The 20552-nt window shown below is 36.1% G+C and overlaps 1 pseudogene; it reads right to left on the reverse strand.

The window, feature by feature from the left end:
* Positions 1 to 2156: 2156 nt before the first annotated feature.
* On the reverse strand, positions 2157 to 16047 carry LOC114091982 (bax inhibitor 1 pseudogene; annotated as a pseudogene).
* Positions 16048 to 20552: the final 4505 nt, after the last annotated feature.

The raw sequence follows: 20552 nt of genomic DNA on the forward strand, positions 1-20552 counted from the left end.
GAAGTGGAATCTAGAGATTAAAATTACAACTTCTGAAACAAAAATTTTATGGATAGTATTCACACTCAGAGGTAGTAGCAAATTAAGGCACTCAAAGAAAAAATTAGAACATTTAAAGACATAGTAATAGTGGAGCACACCTGTAATCCCAGAGGTTTGGGAGATTGAGGTGGGAGGATTGCAAGTTCAAAGCCAGCCTCAGCAACTTAGCAAGGCTCTAAGCAACTTAGTGAGACACTGTCTCAAAATAAAAAATAAAAAAGGGCTGGGAATGTGGCTCAGAAGTTAAGCGCACTTGAGTTCAATCCCTGGTACAAAAAAAAAAAAAAAAGACATAGCAATAGAACCTAGCCAAAATAAAGGAGAAAGCGGAAGAGGAGGAGAGGAGGGAGAGGGAGAACTCAAGAAGAGTTCAGTGATCCGTGTGATAATATCAAGCACTTTAATATTTGCTTAATCACATTCCCAGATGAGAGAAGGGCCTTAGGGTTAACAAAAAATTATTTGAAGCAATATGGCTGAAAGTATTTTCAAATTGATGAAACTTATAAACCCAAGAGCTCAGTGAATCCTAAATAGGCTAAATGCGCATACACTCTTAAAAACAACTGCAAAAGGCATCATTGCCAAACTGTTGAAATGCAGTGATATGGAGAAGATATTAAAAGCAGCCAGAGGAAAAAGGTATAAAGGAATAAAGACAAAAGTTCTGTGGACTCCAATCAAAATCTCTGAAAGTCCAGAATACATTGAAAAGATATTTTTAAAGCACTGAAAGGAAAAAGAAATCTGTCCTATAGAATCATATATTTAGAGAAAATGTCTTTCAAAAATGAAGGCTTAAGAAAACAAAAGGTAGGAGGACAATGTCTCTAGCAGAACTGCACTACAAGAAGTATTAAAGCAACTTCTTCATCATAAGAAAAGCAATACCACAGGAAAATTTGGACTTATGCTAAAGAATGAAGCGTTCCAGAAGTGGTAATATAAGTCTTTCACCTCTCAATCAAAAAAAATTTGAAGATAATTAATTTAGTAAAATAACAACACTATTTTAGGGCTGTAACACACATGGAAATAAAATGTTGGACAATAAATAGCTCAAAATGTTCAAGGAGGAAATGGAATTATATTGTCTAGAAAGATCTGGCATTTTACATGAAGCATTATATGATTGTTTGAAGGTAAATTGTGTCAGTTAAAGATGTATATTCTAAACCTCAGAGCAGCTGTGAAAAATAAAAACAGATATACTTAGTAAATAAAAATATAGATAAAATGAAATCCTAAAACAAAGAAAAATGTGGGAGAAACTGAAATAGAAGAGATTTGTGTCCCTAATGATCATGGAGCTGATATATCAGCTCTGGATGCATTACCTTCTGACTTCTTTTAAAATGAGAAACAAAATTCTATCTTGTTTAAAGGCATCACTATTTTTTTTTTATAATTCATTAATAAAGTTTATCTAATGTATAAATTATCAACACTAAACTAAGTAACCATGAAAACAAATCACAAATAACATCTAAATCCGTATCTATTGCCTTTTTTCTCATTTTTATTTACCATCCTCTATAACTCTTCTATAGCATAATTCTTTGTAAATTATTTTTACTCTCATTTGTTATATATGGCAGCAGAATGCATTACAATTCCGATTATACATATAGAGCACAATTTTTCATGTCTCTGGTTGTACACAAAGTAGAGTCACACAATTCGTGTCTTCATATATGTACTTAGGTGAGATGATGTCCATCTCATTCCACAGTTTTTCCTACCCTCATGACCCCTCCCTTCCTCTCCTTTCCCTTTGCTCTATCTAGAGTTTGTCTAATCCTACCGTAAAGGCATCACTATTTCGTGTTCTATGTTGTGTAACTGAACCCAAATGGAACAGCCACAAGCCAATGGTAGTTTCATCAAACCAAGTATATTTTTCTGAATCAGAGAGATACCACGTTGCCTAGAATTTGGGTGTATGATCAGCAATTTAAACATAGTTTTGGGTCTTGTATATTTGGGACTAAGTTCATCTTTTGTATAAAGATCATTTACAATTAGTTCCATCAGTTTTTTTTTCTTTTTTCTGATGCTTTTCATTATCACAGAACATGCCATCTATAATGTGTGCAAAAGAACGTCACGGGTGGAGGGAGAGGAAGTCAAACTGGGATAGACTGGATGGTCATTTCACTTCTTCTCTTTCTTTTCGTCCTTCTCATTCATAGCCCAGATCATCATGAGTTTTCTAAAGAGAGTAATGAAATATTAGAAGAGATCAGTGGAGTGCCAGATATAATCCTTATTGCCATTTTTAGCCTTTTTCAATAATTAGTTGAATATCAAAAAGGACAAAGCCAAACACATCCACCAGCCCCATATACAGTTTTGCCTGGAAAAGCCAAATGGATCCAAAGAAAAGGTCTCCCAGTGAAGATAAGAGCATCAGGCTCATGACTGACATCAAGATACCTCCCAGAAATAGGTAGCGCCTGGTGTAGAGTGCATTGAGGGTGAAGGAGGTAAAGATCATTGCTGTGCCCATGAAAGCCTGGGAAGGATGCTAAGATTGACATCAATGCACAACTCCAGGGCAGGGTGCACGCCAACTCCTGTAAGGAAAGCGAATCCAGTGAGAAGTCCCAGTGTTTTCTGCTCAGTTTCACAGCTATGAGGTATTGACATCAGCCAAATCATTAACCCCAGGGAGCTCAAGGCAGAGAGTAGGCCAGCCTGAATGAAATGAGTGACCACATGGACATAGGCTTCTACAGCCACCAGAAACATACGAAGGGCAAAAGTGGCATAGACCTTCTTTGAATGCTGCTGGGTCAAGGGGTTATAAAAAATTCAAAAGTACACAGAATTGATCTTCCAATCAAATATGTTCACGTGTAGACACATGAGGCTGTGTGTCACAGCTTCTACTCTCCTTAACCTGCATCTCAGGGGTCTACGAGCTCTTCTAACACCAGATGTGTTCTCAGTCAGTTCTTCTTGAAGGATGAATATAATAAATGCTTCGTACTTTACAGTAGAGTACAGTAAATGCTCAGTTAATATATAGTATTTCAAAACTGAGCCACAATAATTAAGGTAGATATACCACAATTTAGACATATGCTGGGGTTTGTAGAAAGGTGTAGAAAGGTGATGTTCATTTATATATCAAAATCTGTGATACCCTTTTTGAAACTGTGACTTTACCTTCACTATATGGTTCTTCAAAATCTGTAATCCTTTGAGTTCAGAACTGTTCAGTTATGGAAAATTAGTGTACCTTCAGTTACCATCTGCTCAGTCTACATATCTAAAGTAACACCTTCATTTCCTTAACAAAAGCAGCTATTCTTTTGTTGTTTATTTGTAACAAAAAGTATATTCAGCTACCTAGTCATTTCCATTAGAAAATAAATCCTGGGGAGCTAAACTTTTTTGGATTTCTTAAATTCTAAAAAGGTTCTGCTCTGGGGAAGTTGCTTGATAAATTTTGACAAGTTTCCCGACCTATTTGACTATATCAAAATCAACTAAATCTGTTTCTACTCTTTCCCCAAATATGAAAACAGTGCTTAGGATATGAACATAAAGAAAAATCGAATATAGGTACCTGTGTTAGTCAGCTTTCCATTGCTATAACAAATACCTGAGGTAAACAACTTATAAAGAGAAAAGTGTTATTTTGGCTCACAGTTTTAGAGGTTTCAGTCCCTGATTGTTTGGTCTTGTTGCTTTCAGGCATGTAGTGAGGTACCACATTATGGCATGTAGCATCTGGCAGAGCAAAATCATTCCTCTCATGGCTGGGAAACAAAAGAAAAAGCTAGAGGATGAGGCCAGGGTCCCACTATCCCCTTCAAGGGCATACCGTCAATCACCTATTACCTCTCACTAGGCTCTAGCTCCTAAAGGTCTTACCACCTCCCAATGGGAAGCAAGTTTTTACCACACAGATGTTTGGGGAACACCTAATGTCAAACTTTCACAGTACCTTTCCCTAAAATAACATGCAACAAATATAATTTGCTGGTAAATGATGCTGATGAAATTAGATAGACCAATCTTTTCTTGTAACTTGAAGTAACTATTATAAAATTTTCTTTCTCCTTTCATTGCAAATATTTCATCTGCTGCAAATAAACATATCTTTTCAGGTTTTGTCCAAATTTTCCATAGCTTATATTGAAAAATGATTGTATCCTCTTATGATAAATTCCTGACACACTTCTGTTTGGGACCAGAAAGATCCTAGTTGACATATTGGACTCTTGCTGAGATTCTTGGTTTTGAACACAATAATGTTGTGTGTGTGCGTGCGTGTGTGTGTGTGTGTGTGTGTGTATTCATTTTAATATTTAGATTTTAAGTAGGCTAACTCTCAGAACTCCTACCTTCCAACATTCCTTCCCAAAATAAAATTATTCTCTCCTAATGTCCTCAAAGTCTCCAAATAGCTCATAGTCAACATGGAACATGTTCCTATTTTAAACCTGTGAATGGCATACAACTTGAAGTCCTGGGCTTTCACTCAAAAGATTTGTAGGCCCCAAATGCTGGCTCTGACATTTTAGATACATTTGGAAAATGTCAAAGACAATCTAGTTAAGATTTTAATAGTTTAAAGGAATATGCTTGTTCACCAAAGAATGAAGCCTGTATAGTCTCTGTATTGGTATAAACAACATGTATGCAAGCAATCATTTTGGAAGATCAAAAAATACTGTGATCCAGGCATGATGGTGCACGCCTGTAATCCCAGCAGCTCTAGAGGCTGAGACAGGAGAATCACAAGTTCAAAGCCAGCCTAAGCAACTTAATATATATTTTAAAAATATACATATATAATACAAAGAAAAGGGCTAAGGATATGGCTCAGTGGTTAAGCACTCCTGGGTTCAATCCCTAGTATCCTCTCTCCTCACAAAAAATGATATATATGAGAAATATGAAAAGTGAAAAACTCATGAAGATAATAGTTAGATTGTGTTTTCAATCCTAAAATTGATTTGTTTGCTCATTGGCTAATTACTTAAATTTTCATATCTCAGATTTAATTCATTTATTCTTCCATCAAATACTTATTAATATGTACTATGGTTCCAGGTTGTGGATACAAACATTAATTAGTCACGATCTTTGAAAACCTTACAATCAAGTTAATAAAGAACAATAAAGTTTTATAGGTTCTTTTCTAGATACATATTTAGGGAATAATGGGAATATAGAGAAGGGAATAATTAATTTTGCATGAGACTGTAGTCAGACATTTCAGAGCTAAGGTAGCAATGGAGGTAAATCTTGAAAAATGAGTAGGTGCTCACTAGGTGGAAAGGAGAATCTCAGCAGGCCTGCAACGTCAGAAAAAAGAAGCAGAAGGATGGAATAGTTGGGCCCATAAGGGTGTGGCCTGGACACCCTGGATGATGAGGTCAGGGAAATTTTCTGAGAGCAGATCATGGAAATCCTTGTATACCACACCATGTCAAAGAGTTTGGCAATGAGGATCTATTGAAAGATTTTTAACAGAGGAGTGATACAAAATCATATTTGTGCTTGAGTAAAGTGGTTAGTTAAAAGAACATGCAATAATGCAGGACAGATATGATAGGAAAAATGAAGTGGTATATATAATTATGTGCCTACATCCTCACCAATCTTTTCTTATTTTCTGTTGCTTTCATTTTAGATATTTTAGTATGTGCATAGTATCCCATTGCAATTTCTTGGATGATTAAAGAAACTGAGCAAATATTAAGAATAATACTGGCCATTTAGAAATCCTTTCTTTAAAGAGTCTATGCACCTCTTCTATTATATTATCTTTTTTCTTATTGTAATTCTTTATAACTACAAATATATAAAATATTTAAGTTTAGTTATAAATCCTTTATCAGATATATATATATATATATATATATATATATATATATATATATTCTATGTGAACTAGTCTTTATTGAGATTCTCCTATACAAAGGTAGTGTCAATTTAGACCTTACCCTCAACAATGAAGAAACTTTGGGTTTAGATTTATAACAAGAAAAAAATTTCCTGTATTCAGAGATCAGGACAGACAATAAATTGTTTGCTACTTGTCCAGTCTGATGGACAAACTTGTTCTAGCTCCTTTGCACTAACTGTGAAGCTATTTGAAAGTCCAGGCTTTAGCAGAAGTCCCAATCTACCCTCTTACTCTGCAGGTACAAGGGCACATCTTACATCTTCTGTCCCTTCTGTGGAAATTAAAACCCTGGCCCGAAGCTCCTGAGGCCTATAATTAGGTCCCTGGCTTTGAGTCTCCCCTAATATTACAATATTTTTTCCTCCTATCACAATATGGATTTCTCTTTCTCCCAACATCAGTTATGTATTTTGTGTGTTTCTTTTTTTTTAAAATTTACCCAGAATTTCTATGTATTTGTATCAGAAGAGGTGGCTCCAGTTACTCAGCTCAGCCTACCATGATGTAGGAATCTATTTTTTTATTTATTTTTGAAAACCTTATCAGACATTTTGTCACAACTACCTTTTTTTTCCCCCTCAAAATACTTACCCGTACTTTTAAGAACACATTTGACTTTCTAAAATGCTATGATCATTAATTGTTTAAGTAAAACAAATGAACAAACAAACAAACAAAACAAAGCAAAACCATACTGTCTGTTAGGCCTTTCCATTTTCAGAAACTTATTACATTTTAGGGAATACTAGGGAGCAGGGCCAAGTGGAGAGAGGGTTTAGGGTAACAACCATGTTTAAATTTGGTAAGCTGGAGGAATATTAACTCACCATACTCAGTTTAATTCTATCTGTTCCATCCCTCCAGTTAGGTGGGTCCCCACATAACCCCCAATCCTTCCTTATTAGTTTCCTCTAGTTATCTGTTACTTTAGTAAGTAAAGTAGCAAATTATTCCCTAAACTCTGCAGTTTGTTTGTAAAATCTTTGTAGACCTGGATTGTATCAATTGAACACTCTTGTTTGTTTGAGCTCTGCTTTTCTAAGGATGGATTCTACAGAACTGATTCTCTCAAACTGCAGTAATAGTTTCTCTGCTGGTTCCCCCATGCAGTTTCACATCCTTCCTTAATCATCTGGTGTCTCCTCCTGCTCCTCCTGCCTCCACAGTTACCTCTCAGAGATCAGTTGCTTCACAACTCCACCCTACTGTGTCTTGTATGAAGCTCCCGGCCTCCCAACCTGAGTCACCACACGCCCCCCTCCTAGTGTTACCAGCCCAGCTCCTGCCCCCAGACTTGTCTCAACTCAGATAAAAATCAGTATCACATATTTGCATAGATGCAGTTTTATTTGTCAGACTTGGCTAGCCTGAGCTTCTTTAATTGGTGGGAGATTTTTAAAAAATGCATTATTTAGAAACCTTCTTATTATAGAAAATTTCAATATATACAGAAAGAGAGAAAGTAGTCGAATGAATCCCACGTAGCCATCAATCAGCTTCAACAGTTTCAACTCTTGGTCAATCTTGCTTTATTTCTACCTCTACCTCACCCACTGGTTCACTGGTTCATTTTGAAACAAATCCTAGATGCCATATAATTCCTGTATTTCCATTTATGACTCTTAAAAAGGGAGTATCTTTTTTTTTTGATACAGAGATTAAACACAGGAGAGCTTTATCACTGAGCCACATCCCCTAGCCACTTTTTTTTTTTTTTTTAAGTTTGAGAGACAATGTCTAACTAAGTTACTGAGGATCTCACTAAGCACCGAGACTGGCCTTGAACTTGCGATCCTCCTGCCTCAGCCTCCCATATTGTTGGGATTACACGTGTGCCACCAGGCCTGGTGGGGGTATCTTTTTTCTTTTTTTTAAAGTATAAACACAATGCTAATAACATACCTAAAACCAAAAACTCTGAATATTTTCCTAATATTCTCATATATCCAAGATTTTTTAAAAACTGAGATCCAAATAAGAAATATACATGCCTTTAGTTGATCCATCTCTTACATCTTTCTCTTAAAACAACAATAACTTTGCATTATGGAAAATTTTAGGGATGGTAAAGGACATACATAAAACAAAAACCTTGTACTTTAAATGTTAGCAGAACAATTACCCTTTCCCACATCTTAGCTCCTTTTACTATTATTTTTGTTTGTGTATATGTTCTTATGAAACTTTATTTATGAAAGCAAATGGTTAGATTTGATCCACAGACTGTATTTTACTGGTACTTATTTTTTTAATTGACATATAATATTGTACATATTTATTGGGAACAGTGCAATAATTTGATACATTATATAATGCATAGTAAACAAATTGAAGTAATTAGCATTTTCTTTCCTTAAATATATATCATTCTATGTATTGAACCCTACTGCTATTCTTTTGGATGATGACAACGGAAACTATACCACTAGACTTTTGCTTCACTCTCACCATTAACATTTTCCTCTAGGTAGGTAGCCAACATAAGATACTCTATGGAGTGAAATCACAAAGAGAATCCAGCACTATCTTGGGATCCTTAACCATAACACTGGCATCCCCACGAGTGAGACTAGTCTCCCTCACAAAGGAAACCAGGATTCCTGTCCAACTCTTTAGAATTCCCTCCCTTAATATATGCTCCTACTGAGAATGCCCTAAGCCATAGCATGGGTTTCCTCTTGCTTGTTAGACATATTTTTTGCACTTATTTTTTTCTCTGCATAGAGAATGTCAAAGACTATATCTAGGCAGTTAAAAAAAAATCCCATTGATACAGAGGGAGAAACGATGCTAAAAAGCCTACTAGTGTATACTTTTAAAGAAAGCCATTTGGCTATGCTAGGAGCCATGGCGCACACACCTATAGTCCCAGAGACTAGGGAGGCAGAGATTCTATTGGAGGCCAGCCTCAGCAATTAAAAAAAATTATTTTAAATTTGTTATTTTTAGTTACTCATGACAGTAGTAGCCTTAGCAATTTAACAAGGCCTTAAGCAACTTACCAAGACCCTGTCTCAAAATTTAAAAAACATTAAAAGTACTAAGGATGTAGCTAAGTGGTGAAGCACCCCTGGAGATTCAAAACCAAATAAGTAAAATTAATTAAATAAAAAACACTTTAAAAGAAAGTCACCTGGCTAATAAGATTATCATTACTGTGACACCTACATTTTCATTTCTGACTGACCAGACTTAACAATTTTCAGGAAAATTGTGAGAAGTAATTCTTTTTTTTAAAGACTTTTAAAAAGATGGACACAATATCTTTATTAATTTTTATGTGGTGCTGAGGATTGAACCCAGTGTCTCACATGTGCTGGGCAAGTGCTAAACTGCTGAGCTATAACCCCAGCCCTGAGAAGTAATTCTTACCTCTCAGAAAACTAGAAAGCTTAGTAAATACTCAGAAGTATTTTACTGATTTGATAAGTATAAAGAGAATTCAGCAAAAATCTTGTTCTACTCATATAAAGTAGCAAGATTGATATAAAATAGGAAAATAAGCCTTTTGATAATTACAAGTTAAGCTTGAACTTTTGTTTAGACAATTTCTAAATTTCCTTGTTTGAATAGAACCATGTACAACTTTTCAGATTATTTTTCTAACCTAACCAATTTGTTGCTGTTCAGTCTTCAACCATAGCTATCTACCCCTCATCTTCTACTCTCCAGTTCCAAATTCCAACAGATTATTCAACTGAAGGATTAGACTGAGCTAGGAGTTCCAGACAAGTAGGCAATACTTAAAAATCAATTCAGAACATGTCTAATTACTCTGAAGACAGATGCTATGTAAAGCTTCAAGAGGTAACAAAGGGCAGGATTAGTTATTGAGAATCAGATCTGAGATTTGGGAATGGTCTTTAACTGGCAGTCATTGTTGCCTCTCACCTTCCCCCTTGTAAAAATGTCTGCTATGTTGCAATCACTGAGCAAATGCCAAATGCCTTCTGGGATGTTCTGATCCTGCCAAGGATTCCCCCTCCCCCAAGCTCTCCACTACTCTGTGGGAAAACCTTTGAATTTCCAGTCTCCAGCATGCCTCACCTAAATCTTGGCCACACAACTCTAATAAATGTGTGGTTCAAGCAGCCCTTTAGTTTGCTTGAGTAACCAAAAAAAAAAAAAAAAATGTCCAGGGAACAGAAGAGAATTAGGGCCGAGGTTGTATATGTGCCTCTTTAGAGATTTATATGTGACTCTTGACACAGGAGAAATTGCCATTAGAATTCTGCTGATGTTAGAATCGATCATCACTGTGTGTCTTGATAAATAATTATAAAAGGAACACAGTAAGAACCTCATTTTGTAAGTATAGAGCAATGAGATTGATACAAAATAAGAAAATGAGCTCTTTCATAACTTGAGGTTCAGTTAAAAATTGTTTATTCGATTTTTAGATGTAATTGTTCAATTACAACCATAAATATGTCCACTTATGAGATTATTTTACTATCCTAAACAATTTGTTTCTACTTACTCTTCAACAATAGCTATCGACTCTCAGTTTTTTCTCCCTGTTTCCAAATTCCAACAGACTAATCGACTGGAGGATTAGACTGGACTACTGGTTAAGAACAAATAGATGATACTTAAACACAAAGAAATGCAATACATAATGCAAATATTTGACAATTTTATTCAATTATTAAATGAGTTAGGTATTAAGATTTATAAATATAACCACTCTGAATTTTCACTGATAACATAGAATTGTGGACTTGGCTGTTAATATGGTTGGCTGCACATGAATAAAAGGCAAACATTGGTACGTGATAACACAGGGAAGCTGGTTGGCTTAGAAGAAAACTTTAAATCTATCTTTGTAAATGGAGCAGAGAAGACAGAGTCAAATCACATAGTAAGAAAAAAAAAGAAGACAACAACAGAAAAGATAGGTTATATAGTAAAAAATGTTAATTATTTTGAGACCATTTATCTAGCAATCCAAATAGGACATCTAATCCAATAAAAAAAACCTCTGAGCTGCTGCTAATAATAGTTGTTAATAATAATAATAATAATAATAATAAGAAGAAGAAGAAGAAGAAGAAGAAGAGAAGAAGAGGAAGAAGAAGAAGAAGAAGAAGAAGAAGGAGGAGGAGGAGGAGGAGGAGGAGGAGGAGGAGGAGGAGAAGAAGAAGAAGAAGAAAGAAAAAAAAAAAGGTTTAAAAAGGTTTATACCAGGTTGGAGATGTAGCTCAGTGTTGGAGCACTTGCCTAGCATGCATGAGGCTGTGGGTTTGAGCCCCAGCAGCAAAAATAAATAAATAGAAAAAAGAAAGAAAGAAAAATAAAATCTATATGCCAAAAACTCACAAACTTTATTAATAAAAATGTTTTTTAAAAAAATAATTTCAACTCATTTAAACAATTTGATTATTTCATTACCCAGGCCAAGGAGAATTGAAGCAATAAAAAGTTTTTTCCAGTCCTTGTGGAACTTAACATTGTGGATTAACTATGCTTGAGGGATAATTACATGAACAGCTGACTTAAACCTTTGTGGTAGGTATTATGATTCCTCTCATTTTTCAGAGGGGCAAACAGATGGAGACAGATGGATTAATTTACCCAAGATCACACCGTAGAAAGAGATAGAGTTAGGATTCAAACACAGTGTTTTACCATTGCACAGGCTTTCAGGTATGAATGGCAACCCCCAGGGACTGTGGAGCAGAGATGAGGGTCAGAGAAGGTTTCTGCTTTCATAGCCTAGAAATAACAGGAAACAGTAAGAGAGGTAAACTCAGTTGTGGAACAGAAATTGATGCCGATAGCAGAACGCGGGAAAGGAAACTGAAGGCTGGGGGAGCCCCAGACGCTAGACACTTGGCATTTGATTTACTCTTTAACCTATTCTGCAAATCAGCATCATCATTTTTTAGATGAAGAAACTGAGGCATTAGAAAGTTGAATAAATATCCAGAATTGTTGTTAGTAAATGATCTGGGGTTGGAATCCAGATCTGTTTGGTTGGAGGTACAATTACTTTTTCCAGATTTCCTAAGACAGTTCCAGTTTTAATATTTCATTTGAAGCCATTTTAAACCATTTTATTTTGATTTTTGTCTTAAATGTTTCAATACCATAGAAGGTAACAGTCTGATATCCTTAGAAAGATATTATTTTTACATTGACTCCAAATGGTTTTAGCTTTTCAGAGAGTTTCCAAAGGTGAGTTCCACATTCATTAAAAACTTAGAGCATTTAATTAATAAGGAGTAATTGATTTTGAAAAGGTCTTATAATTGACTTCAGAAATATTATGAAGTATGGTCTGGGTCTATAATCCCATAGGAGATCTATTTATGACACGTTATTATGCCAGAAATGCTCTAAAACTTATTCCAGTTTAAGCCTTCATATAGCACAATATATACTGATTTGTATGCAAGTTTGAAAAGGTTTATCATCTATTACTAGGACGACATCTCCACAATGTAAGAGAATATGCTTCTCCTTTTAAAAACATTTACCATAATTATATTTTCTAAGAAATATTTAAGTATTGAATTAGTATGACAGGTTTTATCAAAGCAACAATTGAATAATTGGCCTAGAATAGTACTTTGTATACTCAGATGTAACTCAGATAGGAAGCTCTTGAAAAGAACATAATGTCTTGTTTTCTTCCCTTTTAAAGGAAAGGAAGCATTTTTGGCAGTTAGCAGAATCAAGATAAGACATACCTATTTCTTGCCTATTAACAAAAATGTTGAAAGGGAACCTTATCTTCTATTACTTGACATTGTCTCAGAAAAGATCCATCCTCTCTTTTCTTGTCCTTACAACTTTTAATAGGTTCATATGTTCCAGATCTTAGGGGACAATGCCATCTTTCATTTTTTTTATTGGTACTTTTTAGTTATATATAACATTAGGACTCATTTTGACATAATTTTAAAAGCATGGAATATAATTTGTTCTAATTCAGTCTCTAGTACTTCCCCTTTCTTCCTCCCCCCTTCCTCTGTTCTCTTCCCTCTACTCTACTGATCTTTCAGATATTTACTTGTAGTTTTTTTTTTTTTTATTAGTGTCTTGTGGGTGTACATGATGGTGAGATTCATTGTGGTATATTCATATATGTATATAGGAAAGTTAGGTCAGATTCATTCCACTGTTTTTCCCTGTCCCAGACCTCCTCCCTTCCCTTCATTCCCCTTTGTATACTCCACTGATCTTTCTTATTTATTTATTTATGATGCTGAGAATTGAAACCAGTGCCTCCTACATGCTAGGCAAGTGCTCTACCACTGAGCTACAACCCCAGCCCCTCTTCTATTTTTTAAAAAATTATTTTTATCCCTCCCTTATTCCGGATTAGCTTCTGCATATCAGAGAAAACATTCAACCTTTGACTTTTTGGAAATGGCTTATTTTACTCAGCATGATAGTTTCCAGTTTCATGTATTTACTGGCAAATGCCATAATGATATTCTTCTTTATGGCTGAGTAATACTCCATTGTGCATATATACCACATTTTCTTTATTCACTTATCTGATGAAGGGCAAAATAACAATAAATGTTGGCAAGGGTGTGGGGGAACACGTACACTCATACATTGTTGCAGGGACTGTAAATTGCTGTAACCACTCTGGAAGGCAATATGGAAATTCCTCAAAAAACTAGGAATAGAACCATTTTTCATTTAAAAACTTTTTTAAATTTTAAAAAAGTTGTTCTGTTTAGATATACATGATAGTAGAGTATATTTTGACATGTTATACGTATGTGGAGTATAACTTATTCTAATTTGGATCCCATTATTGTGGTTGTACATGATGTGGAGTAACAGTGTTTGTATGTTCATATATGAAATAGGAAAGCCATGTTCGATTCATTCTACTGTCCTTCTCATTCCCATCCTCCCTCTCTTCCCTTCATTCCCCTTTGTCTAATCCAATGAACTTCAATACTTCTCCCCTCCCCTTATTGTGTGTTAGCAACCACAGATCAGAGAGAACATTCACCTTGGGTTTTGGGATTGGCTTATTTCACTTAGCACGATAGTCTCCAGTTCCATCCATTTACTGGAAAATGCCATAATTTCATTCCAGAAGCAGTTCTTAAGGCCCTATTTCACCATCTTTTTTTTTTCTCACCCTGTTTATGTACTGCATCTCCCTTTGCTGTACCATTGACATCTTTTTCTATGCTGGCTCTCCTAAAAATGCCCTCCTGGATCCTATGTCCTTCTTCAGCTATTACTCTATTTCTCCTTCTCTTCCATTCAGGTTTCCTGAGAAAAGGCTATATTCACTTCTTCCATCTTCTCATCTTTCATTCACTCCTTTGTTCTTTCTCTCTCTCTCATTATAGTAAAATGTACACAACACCAGATTTGCCGTCTTAATGACTTTTAAGTGTATACTTCTGTGGTGTTAAGTACATTCACATTGTCTTGCAACCATCACCACCATGCATCAGCAGACCCCTTTCAGCTTCCCAGATGGAAACTCCATACACATTAAATACTAACTGTTCCTGGGGCTGGTGCTATAGCTCAGTGGTAAAGCGCATTTGATTCTCAGCACCACATAAAAATAAGTAAAGATACTGTGTGTTCATCTACAACTAAAAAATATACATAAAAATTAAATGCTAACTATTTCACTGTCCCCAACCTGTGGCAACCAACATTTTACTTTCTGTCTCTATAAACTTGATAACTCTAGATGCCTCAAATAAGTGGAATCATGCAGTGTTTGTTCTTTGATAATGTGTTTATTTTACATAGGATAATGTCTTTCAAGTTCACCCATTTTTTTTATTCTCTTTATTGTGACCCTGTCTTCTTCTACATCATTTCTTGTCAAGGTCACCCATGACCCCCTACCTCCTCCATACTATGGATTATCTCTATCTTCCAGTAGCAGTTCACTGTACTTTACACTTCTTGGTACATCCTCTTCTTTTCACTAAAAAGACATCCTTCTCTCTTGTTTTTCCTCCTGTATTTCTAGCACTTCTTTGTGGTCTCCCCGACCATTGAGCCACATCCCCAGCCCTATTTCGTATTTTATTTAGAGACAGGGTCTCATTGAGTTGCTTAGTGCTTTGCTTTGACTGAGGCTGGCTTTGAACTCGTGATCCTCCTGCCTCAGCCTCCCAAGCCACTGGGATTACAGGGGTGCGTCACCGTGCCTAGCTCTCCTCTCCATCTTAAACACTGTTTTTCTTCAGTGTCTCTGTGTACTCCAGAGTTTATACTTCCCAGCTTATCTCCCCCATTATCATGGCTTCCCCCTACTACGTATGTGTTGACTCTGACTCTCGATCTCCAACCCAGATTTCTCCCCTGAGCTCCAGACAAGGGCCAACCTGTGTAGCTAGAGATCTTCTCATGAGCGTTCCACACAAAATATGTCCAAAACTTAACTTTCTATTTTATTCTCTAGATTTTTATTAAGTTAATGAATGGAACCTCTGAGTCCTTCTTGACTCTTTGTTTCCCTACCCATAACATTTAATTGATTTCTTAAGTTTTCTCAGTTTTACCCATTTACTATTCCTGGAATCTGTCTTCTTTCACTGCTACTGCGAGTTCAATTATTATTCTTTCTGAAATTAGTGTCACAGCATCCTAATAAGACTGCTTCTTGGGCTGAGGTTGTAGCTCAGTGGGAAAGCGCTCACCTAGCACATGTGAGGTGCTAGGTTTGATCCTCAGCACCACATAAAAATAAATAAAATAAAGGCATTGTATCCATCTACAACTAAAATTTTTTTTAAAAAGACTGCTTCTTTTCCTTCTTTATTACATTTTCATCTAACATTTTCTCTACCTATTGCCAGAACAATCTTCTGACAAAGCAAATCCAATTATGTCACTATCTAAATACAATATTTGAATATCTTCCCATTGCCTTTAGGAAGAAGTCCAGAGTCCTTAGAGCAGAGCTGCCATATTCTGCTCCATCAGGCCTTTCCCCACTCTTCCACCTCAGCATTTGCTGCTTTCCCTTATGGAGTACTCATCCTTACAGTCGTGAAGAACCTCCACACTGCACTCCTCAGGCCCACCATGTCTTTGCATGTACCACTCTCCTGGATACCTCCAACCAGTTTCATCCCTGTTGATGAGTGTAGTGGATGCTGTGGAGTGCTGCTTAGTTTCCTATATTTCCTCAGGACAAAAACACTCATTCCCTTAACTGCTGAGCATGTTGGCAACTGAGACCTCAGTTGCATTTCATTCTGGAAATTGCCCTTGTTCAAAGAGAGTTTAAGGTCAGGCTTTTCTTCCTAGAAGCAGCCCATATGCAATGACTCGTTGATACAGAAATAAAAAAGCCTGGTCTTGTTGCCCCAGCTGGGATGACTCAAGTCATCCCAGCTCCATAATTTTCCTGTGGAAAGGCTGAGGGCCTCGGGACTATATTACCACCCAACTTCTCCTGCCCAATTCTGCTTCCTTCACTTCACCCTACAGGTGCTGATCCTGAAAACAAGCTTCTTGCACACAGATTTCCATCTGAATCTGTTTCCCAGGAAACTGAACAGCAACCCTGGGTTAGAATTCTCAATACCACTTGCCTATTTCTATCACAGCTCTTATGCCACTGTATCATAATTGTCTGTTTACTTATGGATCTATGCCTAAATATAGGGAGCAACTGAAGAACTGAGATTTTAATCTTGTCTTTTTATCCTCATTTGCTTTTTATCCTGACTCATTAAATCTTTCTGAAAAAATAAATGTGTAAATGAGTGCATGAGAGATTGTTATCTTTAAAAGCCTGGGGTCTTTCTTAAAATCCTAAGGTACTTCCTGAACCTTATTTCTTTTGGGAGTAGCTTGAGAAAATATGGATTGTCTTTCTCAGAATGTCTTTTAGATTGATGGTTTTTCATATTTCATAAAACTACGAGAAGCATGGATTTAAAAGTCTGGGTTGAATTTTTCCAGGACCATGTCCTAGTTGTATGATTTGGGGCAAGTCATTATAATCTCTTCATGTCTCCATTTAGTCAATGAGAAAATAGTATTACCTAAGTCAACAACACTGCTTGGTGGTAAGTAAATGAATAACATCTGTGTGAACTGATGGCGTATAGTAGATGCTCAGTAAATTTGAATTCTTCTCTTTTATTTCTTTTTAGATTGAATTCACCCTTCTGTGATAACTTGCAAAGAGATAAATTACAATAGTTCAGTCATACTGAAATGATCCCATTAGCTCTCATTGTCTTTCTTCTCCCCACATAACAAAAATCCATCATTCTCTGCTAGTATGCTTATTTTAGAAGGGGAAAAGGGGCAACTGAAAGCTTCTAGCTAACCGTGCAAGTCCCTGCTTGCTACAAGTTTTGTTAATTATTTATGAGGCATCAAATTTGCCAGTGGTAAGAGGTGTGGCTAGGTGTGTCTGAGAGTGAATCAAAGGTGAATAAATGACATGAATGAAACCCTACCTGATGGGTTTCAGTGGAGTGGAGAAGGCACTAAAGTAATGAACTTAAGGCACCAATGAAATGTTAAAGAGAGGGTTGTAAAGTATCCCATATTTGTTTGCCTGATTCACTTATATTTCCAGTTTTCTTTTTCTTAAAGCTTGGAAAAATTACATTTCTCAGCTGTCTTGCTGTTGAGTGGGTCATGTGATAACCTCCGGTCAATTACATGGGAGAAGTATTTTATCACATGTAGGAAACTCTTTAAAAAACAGTGATCGGCTTTTAGCTAGAAGTAGTCCAAAATATTGAAAGATATATGGTGTGGATATCTCCCTGTCCTGGAGCAGATTACACACACACACACACACACACACCTTTATTGTGCTAAACTCTGAAATATTCATGTGAGTTATTATTACTGCAAAACTTAGACTTTCCTAATAGATGCACTAGGGCTCATATGAATAAATAAGATATCTCAGGAAAAAGAGGAATCATAGCCAGCTATTTCAGAAATTCTGATCGTCCATCTCTACTGCTGTGCTACTACAGTGACTTAGTTTCTCTTTCAGAATCTGCTCCTTTCTGTCTATCTACTTCTGCTCCCACTTCTAGTTGCCATGTCCCCCTTTCCTATATCTCGCATCATGTTTCTACATCTTTATAAAGTGATGTAGAGAGATAGAACCCAATTAGTCCATTTTGCAAACCCATTAGAAAATGCTCTTGAACCAGGCTACCTCAAAGGCTATAGGGGACCATAAATTGGCTTTCTTTGGATATTCCCTCCCTAGTCCAATTAGCAACAGCCATGGTGTTGCATCATGAAATACAAAAATCATGGCCATTTATTAAGCTTGAGAAATGAAAATCTTGGGCCTCTTTCTTCTCCATAGTCAGGAGCTGTGGGTTAGAGTCCATAAGGGCTGTCCATATGGTAGGTACCATGTTGACTTGTCTGGTAAACAAAGATACTCTTCAAGTAGGAGGGAGGCTATTATTCCATTACCAGGCTCACTGGGCAGGGAACTGATTGCAAAATGTCTTGGTCTTGACTTGGAAATTGACCTGTGGTTTCTGAGTTGGGACACAAATTTTGTTGAGCTGATGACACATCTTTCTAGATGAGACAGGAAAACCAGACCTAGGGTCAAAAGATTTCTGGCCTTTTAGATATTTGTTAATCACAAATTAGATGTTTGAGAATGTTCTTGGATAATAATACACACAAATATCAGTAATTGTTTTAGGGCATTGTAAAAATCAGTGACTTAAAATTGTTTTGATTTTAAATATATATTATGAACCATTTTATTTCATCTTGGGCATTTGATTAACTTACTCATAAATGTGAAATAAGAGCGTCCCTTGAGTTTTAATGTCACCATCCTACTGGCCATAGTGCTTTATAAATAATCCTTTCAAGGTATGGTAGTCCCATGTTTTGGGCACATTTATTTACCTTCCTCTTAAAATGCTTATTTTCATTTAAAATTCTACTTAACATAGTTTTTTTACTTGATTAGCTTTCCCCTAAGGTAACTTTTAGTCTTTCCCCAAGCACCCCCACTGCCTTCTTAAATGACTTCAACTCCTTAATTGCCCTCCACCTAACTGCCAATCAAAGCCCCAATTGCCTTCGAAGTGATCTCAGTTTGGGGTCAAGAGGAAATAAGCTAATTAAATTACTATAAAATCCGCTATGTATTACGAGTAGTTATCTAGCAAAAATAATGCAGACTTTTTAAAATATCAGAAATGTTTTTCCCTGTTTTTCAAATGATCACATTTAGGTTGTCCCAACTTCCTTTTGACAGTACAAACAAAATGGAAGTCTCTAACACTAGTTTCTGGTCAGAGATAATGATACATAGGATAGGGATATTTTTTTGAGAAACCATGAACATATTTTGTGTAATTTAAGATGCTGTTATTTATAAAATTCATCCCTATCTAGAGGATGTTAAAAAGGTAAAAAAAAAAAAAGTGTGTCATAAATTCTCCTGAAACAAGGCATATGGATTGGTGCACTGAGGATAAGGAACAGTGAGGAAGTTAGATGAATGCTGAGCTTTAATTGAGACTAGGTTTGACTTCTGCTATTGGAGTTTAATCCCCAATATGGCAGTGTTGGATGGTGGAATCTTAAAGAGATGAGGCCTACTGGGAATAATTAGGCATGGCCCTCAAAAGGGATTAATGTAGTTCTCTCAGGACCCCAGTCAATTCTTCCAAGAGTGAGTTGTTATAAAGCAAGTCCACCCCCACCTGCTTCTACACTCAGCTATTTCCCTTCTGTTCTTCTTCCATGTAATGACTTTGAGCCAGTTTCAACAGACAAGCTCTCACCAGAAGGTAAACAGATGAGGTTGCCTGATATTGAACTTTCAGCCTGTGAATCTGTGAGCTAAATAAACCTCTTTACTTTATAAAGTTTCTAACCTCAAGTGTTTTGTTATAACAAATAGAAAATGTAATATACAACCTTCAATCTTGTTCCTTATTAGCTGTGTAACCTTGGGGAGAAAATAATGGCTATAGAGTTATTAGGTGTTTTACACAAGATGTTGTGCACGAAAGCTCTTGACATAGAGCAGATGCTTGGTGGGTGAACTTGAATCTGCTTCCTTTTAAGCACCCATTAGATTTGAGGGAAGAGGTTCCTGTTCTATTAAGGGATTGGTCAAAGAGTAGAAAGGACTCTCTGCTTAGGAGAGAAAGGGCCTAAGTCTTGTATGCCCAATCTCTTTTGTACCGTTGTTGAGTTGATAGTCTTTTTTTTTTATTTCCTTCCTTTAATTTCTTCTCTAAATCATTATATTTTCAGTCCATACATTTTTTTTCAGGCACTGGAAATAGAAAGACCAATAAGACGCAGTGATGTTCATGGATTACCATCAAAAAGGGAAAACAAGTCATGAAAGGATCAATTAGAAGCATTATTCTTTAAAAATTTGTAAACCTTTTTATGAAAGGAATAATTTTTTTTAAAGTTAGATTCCTGATATCTTCTACAATTTTTGTAAAGTGTAATAGGAACATAAGCAATTTAAAATAAACTCTAAGATAAAGAAAATTCCCTTCTTTTACCTTTCCATCTCATTCGAGTTAATTTTGACTTTGGCTTCAAGACCCATTTTGTTTTTCTTCTGCTCTCACACTCTGCATCTGTTACCTTC

Source organism: Marmota flaviventris, chromosome 14, assembly GCF_047511675.1.
Source record: "Marmota flaviventris isolate mMarFla1 chromosome 14, mMarFla1.hap1, whole genome shotgun sequence".
Taxonomy (NCBI): domain Eukaryota; kingdom Metazoa; phylum Chordata; class Mammalia; order Rodentia; family Sciuridae; genus Marmota; species Marmota flaviventris.